The sequence below is a fragment of the Dermacentor albipictus genome, chromosome 8 (assembly GCF_038994185.2).
Source record: "Dermacentor albipictus isolate Rhodes 1998 colony chromosome 8, USDA_Dalb.pri_finalv2, whole genome shotgun sequence".
In the NCBI taxonomy this organism is placed as follows: Eukaryota; Metazoa; Arthropoda; class Arachnida; order Ixodida; family Ixodidae; genus Dermacentor; species Dermacentor albipictus.
This window is the reverse complement of record NC_091828.1, coordinates 29,245,017-29,252,026: the sequence shown is the minus strand read 5'-3', so window position 1 is coordinate 29,252,026 and position 7,010 is coordinate 29,245,017.

The window sequence follows — 7,010 nt, the reverse complement described above, 5'->3', positions numbered from 1 at the left end:
TAAATTGGGCATTTTAGTGTGGCACCAATGTTAGGTGTTTCAAGGTTGCATATTGCACTCGAATCTTTAGTCGTTGTTTTATATTGACCAATTATATTATATTGATCAAGCGGGATCGCCACCTGGTGGAAAGTAGATGAACCATGTCATGCGTGGATGGCGTGTCGCGTCATCTGCTATTCCTTGCGTGTCACATGAGTGACTCTGGCGAGCACATTCTCTATAAGCTGATTACTCTGTGGCGGTAACACACTAGAAAATGGCTTAATGCATTTATTTGCCCTGTGCTGAACCATTTGGCAATCTATTTTGTCATTGCGCTGTAGTAATTGGAGTGACTGTACGTGGCGAGGCTATGAATAAGTCAAGGTAACGTCCTCCACAAGGCATAATTACGTCATATGTGCTGTCGCTTTGTGTTTCAAGCCCATCACAAGCAGCTTTTCGCGTCGTTGCAAACAAATGCGGTGGTAGCAGCGCTTTGGCGATTGTGCCAAACGTTTGTGATTTCGCAATCTTAACAATAAGTGAGATGAAGATCACTAAGCAGTTAAAAAAAAGGACTGTTTTAAACAGTCATGCCAAATATACGCTTTATTTGGGTATTTTGGTATGGCTAGATCGTGGTGGATACGCGACAGTCTCATCTCCGCCTAAAAATAAATAAATAATTTTGCGTCACGGCTTAATTTTGGCACTGTAATACTTTGATTCCATGTCATAAAAAGCAAGCGAGAGCACAGTAATAAACAAATAATATGTGCGCCATTGCAGTAGCTATACGCCGTACGTCATAAAGTGATTGGCCGGTGGCTATTACTATGCGTTCTTTAGTGTGACACTCTTTGCATGGCAGAAAGTAGCCTTTTGTTTGCTTTGATAATTGAACATATTTTTTTGCATCTTCATATTATGTCAACATTTTAGCTTCGCAGTCGCGCACACGTAACCACGGCAATACATATGTGCGCTTGGAGGTGATGTTCTTACAGCTACTGTGATAAAAACAATGGGGTGTGAAGTAAGGTATCAGTCCTACTAGTGTGTCGTCATTCAATGGCGTAGCGTGTTTTTGAAACTTACTTTAAATGATTTTGACTAAAAAGAAAAAAAAGAGGCCAACAGTAACCTTACCAGACAATAGCGGTAAGCGAAGTATGCCCTGCATGTACCTGACCTTCGTCACTGTTAAGCACGGAGTGCTGTTAAGTAACCCACAGGAAACGGTGCGGTATTGCTTCGACTTTCCGCTCCCACAGCACGGGATTTTCTGGTTGCTGTGAGATTTCCTGGGCTCGGTCGGCTCTAACGGCTGAATCGGCGCGCCGACGGCGAGCCCTTTCACGGGCGAGTTCTCGCCGCCGCTCCTGGAACACTGCCAGTTCCTCGGGGAAGCGCACAACGCGCGGCCACCCTATCTGTTTTCCGATGATGAAGTGAACAGAAAAGAAGCCGGTCCAGCGCGCGCGATACCCTATCCCGCCCTTCTCCTTCCCGGCGGAAGCGAAACGGCTCTGACTAGTTCTGCGCGTGGCGTGAGCACACGCCTATGCAGATGGAATCCTTGCTAATGACTAACGCTGCGGCGCCAGCGCAGCTGTCAACTCCTGAAACACCCCTTTCCCGCAGCTGCTCTGCTCTGCGAGCAACTGTTCTTTTCTGCGTGACCATAACTCCACTGTAACATGTGAGCCAACAGAAACTTCGCTTGTAAAAAAAAAAAAAAAACATTGAGGAGGCATTCCACATTGTGAAGGTGGATCACCTACGAAGCTGTGGCATGTCACGCAGGTAAAGACATGGGTACAAGTCTTTTCATTATCTCCCAACGGTAGTGGCGATATCTTTGTGATTACTGTGATCGTGGTGGATACGCGACAGTCTCATCTCCGCCTAAAAATAAATAAATAATTTTGCGTCACGGCTTAATTTTGGCACTGTAATACTTTGATTCCATGTCATAAAAAGCCATTCCATCATAAAAAGCCATGTCATCCGCTTGTGGAACGACCGTCCCGATATCCTGGTAGCTGAAGCTAACAAAGAAAAATTCCGTCACGACATAAACATTCATTTCTTACTTTAAAAAAAAAGAAAAAAAAACTTGTCGGTGTTGCATCTTGTATGCTTTTCTTTCTTTTTTAGAATTATTTACTTGGTGTAAACTTGACCCTTCGTTGTGTTTTTATTAACAAAGCATTGTATAATTGTATAATTTTGCATAATTGATTGCTCTTTATACTGTGTCAATTTTCCCCCCTTACCCAATGCCCATTCTTCGGGCCTGTAAGGTATTTTGAATAAATAAATATACAATGATTAGATCGGTTACAACTCGATATAAAATTTAGGAAGTAGTTAAATCTATGCTCGACCGTTATTGAGTGCTTCAGTGAGTTCGATTAGTTTTGCACTTCAAACCAAACTTTCTAGCACAAACTGAGGGAACCATTTCTTATCTGGTTCCAAATGTCCACATTGAAGTCTCGAACAATGGTCACACGTGTCATCTCGGCTAACCCATGCAAAGGGTGCGGTCATAAACATCTCGATATCCCACTTGGTTGTGCCTGAAGATATATACACTGTCGATATCACAATTCTGTCTTAAGTATATACGTCACAGGCATCCCCGCAGTTGGTGGCATTCTCCTCCTCTGGAACAAAGGTGTTAGGTTGTACGTACATTTCGTCCTTTGCATATGCCTCGTGCTCCTGAGTCTATGTGTACTTCACAAACGATTGCTGTGTGCCAATTGGCTTTAAACTATGCATCTTCATTGATGTATTTCCTTTATTAATATTTATCTTTAATTTTATTAGGGGCGGAGTGCTTGAAGCCTGCTTCACCTACACCGAGGGTCGCCTCCGTATTGCGCTATCTCCAGGATCGGCCGACGCTCACCTTCTGACGCGATAGCGTTAATGGCCTCGTGTCAGAGAAAATCTGGTGCGGGCGTCGGCGGCGCTGACCTTTACCGAAAAATCATCCCGAACGCGCATCCGACGTAATGGCGGCAACATCGGGAGGGGGGCGTGGGAAGGAAAAGAAAGAAGAGCCAAACAACTCGCCTTCGTGCATAGAACTCGCGCCAGCGTTTCCAGGAACACATATTGGTTACATAAGCTGCAGTTGTCAGGAAACCTGAGAAGCAGTCAAGGATCTTTCAGTGCTACCACCTTGCCCTCTTACAGGCGAAGCTTAAACCTTCAATCGTCTTTATTGTTGACGCTACAACAGGAAAACTACATGGAAATCTTCATTTGTTTCTTTCAATTGTCATTATTCATTATTACTACTAATATAGCCATTAGGGGCGAAGTGTTTAAAGCCTGATTGACCGCCGTGGATCGGCGCAGTATTGCACAACCTCCGGGTCCAGCCCACATTCTCGTCCGAGGAAACAAAAGATGAATTAGAGAGTAGAGGTACAACAGCTTAAGCTGTAAAAAAGAGTCGCGTAGAAGTGCATACAAGAACTGAAATAGCGTGTCAATACCGGTTACTAGTTTAACCAGCCCTTTTTTATTCATTTTACCCAATGCACTATTCGCAGAAAATGCTGTATTAACTGAGATCCCCAACAAGAATGCCAACAGAGTATGCAGAAGGCAAGTGAAATATCAACAAAAAACACTAATGAAGTGTTCGTACGAATCGCAAATTGCCAGTTCCTTCTTTAATGAGGATTTGCGTGCCTTTCGGACAAAATGGGAGCGTCCTGTGCATATCATTACATGATACGGATCACTATATGATCCGTTCAACAAAGTTAGCTCGTTTTTTAGCGTACCATCGGCTGAAATCTCCAGCGGAAAAGTCTCGCCATGTGCACTTCAACCGTGCCTTTAAACAGCTGTCTGCACTACTGCAACGATGGTGCTGCCTCCTGAAACTTGATATCGAGGCAAATAGGCTACGTGAAGTGGACGGGGACGCGACGAATGAGTGCCGCTTAGCGCCGGGGTGGCAGCTGCTCGTATTTCTGAGGCGGCCGCTTCCTACTTGGAACAGCAGCAGCAGGTAGCAGCAGCGGCATGAACAGTAACCGCATGAAATTAGCAGCATGTACGATGAATTTTCTCGTAACGAACACTGTTGGACATGACCTGGCAAGTACATAAATTACACTAGAAAGCTATTTATTTTTTATGTGTAACGTTGAAACGGTACCACATGCCTGCCGCACAAACGACTTCGTGGCCTCTGCCTCAGGCAATAATTTCGTGCTGTGTGTCCCATATTGCGCCGAGTGCTCTCCGGAGCGCCTGTGCAAATCCGAAACATTGCTTGCGCCCTTGAAGAGATAACTGTAAAAGAAAGTCTCTGCTTGGCAGGCACATTTCGCAGCAACTCGTGCACCTCCCTTTGGTATAGAAACATCTTTGCCATGCTCCCCCCTCCCCCCACCGAATCGCATTTAAGCCAACCCTTCCTACCACTGTAGAATGACTTCATTTGTCACATTTGAAGAACTCGGACAGGGCGAATAACTGCCATAAATTGACACTTTAATAAGCGCGCGTCGCAGAGCTGCCACCAACAAGGAAAACAAGTGGGCGCTGCACCACGCTCAGCTCAGTCAGCCTAGCAGTACAGTGCCGCCTTCCACTTCTTTCATGACAGTTATACGCACCTATAATATATTTTCATGAGAGAGTACACACTCCCAAGCTTCTCAGATACTTTTGCACAGCGTAGAACATTCCGAAGGGCATTAAGACATCGCCCAGGGCGTTCTCGTTGTAAAGGTGTAAAAGTAGTCTGACCGCAAGCTTGAGCAATTTATTACTATTATTTGGTGTTCACAGCGGCTGCCGTTACATTAGTGCGTAAACAGCATGGGAACCATTACTCGAAAATCCGTCGGCGCACCAGGGGCACGGAAAGATCGTACCGAAAATGGCCGACGGCGCGAAAAGTAAGAACACGTCACAAGATGGTCAGATTGTCTCAGTTTCTCAGCGAGTTTCCTCGGAAAAAATAAAAGAGTGGCATTGAAAACAAAGTTTGATAAATTTCGGTCTGGATTGCGATCAAACTCAGGCCTCCGGGGATCGAGACGTCCATGCTTCCCTGACGTCACGGCGGCTCCACGGTTCTCGTCGACTAAAGGGGTGCCTAGTGCGTGCGTGTCTGCCCACGTGAGTGCGCAGCCATCGGGGAGAACATGGCGACACGTCATGAGTGTACAAAATGAGTGTATAAAAAAGGGCGTTATGTCCACATCAATTACGCTGAGCGCTCTTTCGAGTAATGAATTCTTTGTGGGCAAACGAGCGCGTTGAAACGCTTGGCGCGCTTTGATTTTTCGCATGCCAACGCTAAGTTAGAACGCAGGCGAGAACTTGCGCGGACAAGGAATGCGTGGAAAAACGACCTTTGACCAAACAGACGATAACGCTTTCGCATTCCCACACTCACGCAGTCTTAAGTATCTCTGCCGAATTTCCTCGGCCTCAACTCATCCACCAGCGAAGCACGAGGTTGGAAATGCGGCTGCATTCTTGGTGCTGTCAACAATTTGAGCACTAAAATACGGTTTCCTGCATCTTGTTTTTCTTGCAATAGCAAAACCGATTCCATACATTTCCAACATGTCCGTGCGAATTTCCTAATTTCATCGCTACACCTAGTCTTCTGCCATCCTCGGTTGCGTTTCCCTTCTCTTGGTATCTATTCTGTAACACTAATGGTTCAACGGTTGTCTAACCTTGTCTAACTTAACGCCTGCTTCAACTCCGCAGCGGATATGCTCGGTATTTTACTATCTTCGGGATCCGCCCTCGTATGGGGAGTGCTTAACGCCGGGCCGGTCCGCGGTGCAGGTGAAGCAGGCGTTAAGCACTCCCCACACATTACAATTCAGTCTTTATTTTCTCTTAGACAGAGAAGGAGAGAGTACTAAAAGCTCAGAAGCTTGACAGAGGCCCTTCGCCTGTTATAAACTTGGCAGTACAGTACAGAGGCAGAGATTTTCATTTTTCTAAATAAACACTGAAAGAAGATAACAAAACACTTCGAAAAAGAAAACGGGGGCCGATACCGTTGATAGTGCAATGTCAGGCAGACCCGCGAGGGAGGCGCAGTTCGCCATTAAGAGGCCCACATACACAGTTTCTCTGGTCATCCTTCTGCACCAAATGAAAGGGCGATGAGTTTTTTAAAGAAAACAGCGCGGTCATGAACCTGTGTGGATTAGATTTAGGTAATTTACATAAACAAAATATCGACTCCAACCCACGTTGTGAATGTGGTTGGCGAGCGAAGGTGTGGTATCACCTTACGTGACTGACCAACGTGACGTAGCCTTCAACTGCATCCTGTGTAGAATTAACACGATGCCCTTGTGCAGAATGTCACTTAGTCGACGGTGGAGAAAGCAGCGAAACTGCATACGACGAAGCTTGCGTTTTATTTGGCGAACCTGTGCCCTCAAAAACAGGCTACACTCAAAGAACAACGGTAGCGGCGAACACAGTCGGCAATCGTCGAAAATCTGATCGGCGAGTCAAGCGTGTCGCCTTTTACGCATCAGTGATCGAAGGTTCCAGATTATTCGCTGGTTCCCCCGTCTCTTTCAGACAGTGCTGCACAATTCGCGTTGTCACCCGCCGTGGTTGCTCAGTGGCTATGGTGTTGGGCTGCTGAGCACGAGGTCGCGGGATCAAATCCCGGCCACGGTGGCCGCATTTCGATGGGGGCGAAATGCGAAAACACCCGTGTGCTTAGATTTAGGTGCACGTTAAAGAACTCCAGGTGGTCAAAATTTCCGGAGTCCTCCACTACGGCGTGCCTCATAATCAGAAAGTGGTTTTGGCACGTAAAACCCCATAATTTGATTTTAAAGAAGTTGATTTGAATTCGCGTTGTTCATACAATCAGATTACGCAAGCGTCGGTGGCAACAGAAAATGATAAAATCATTGATAACGTTCGAGAAACTTCCGACACATGCAGGCGCGTCCAGCGCCGAGCCATAACGAATATTCATTAGCCGTGAAAAGCGT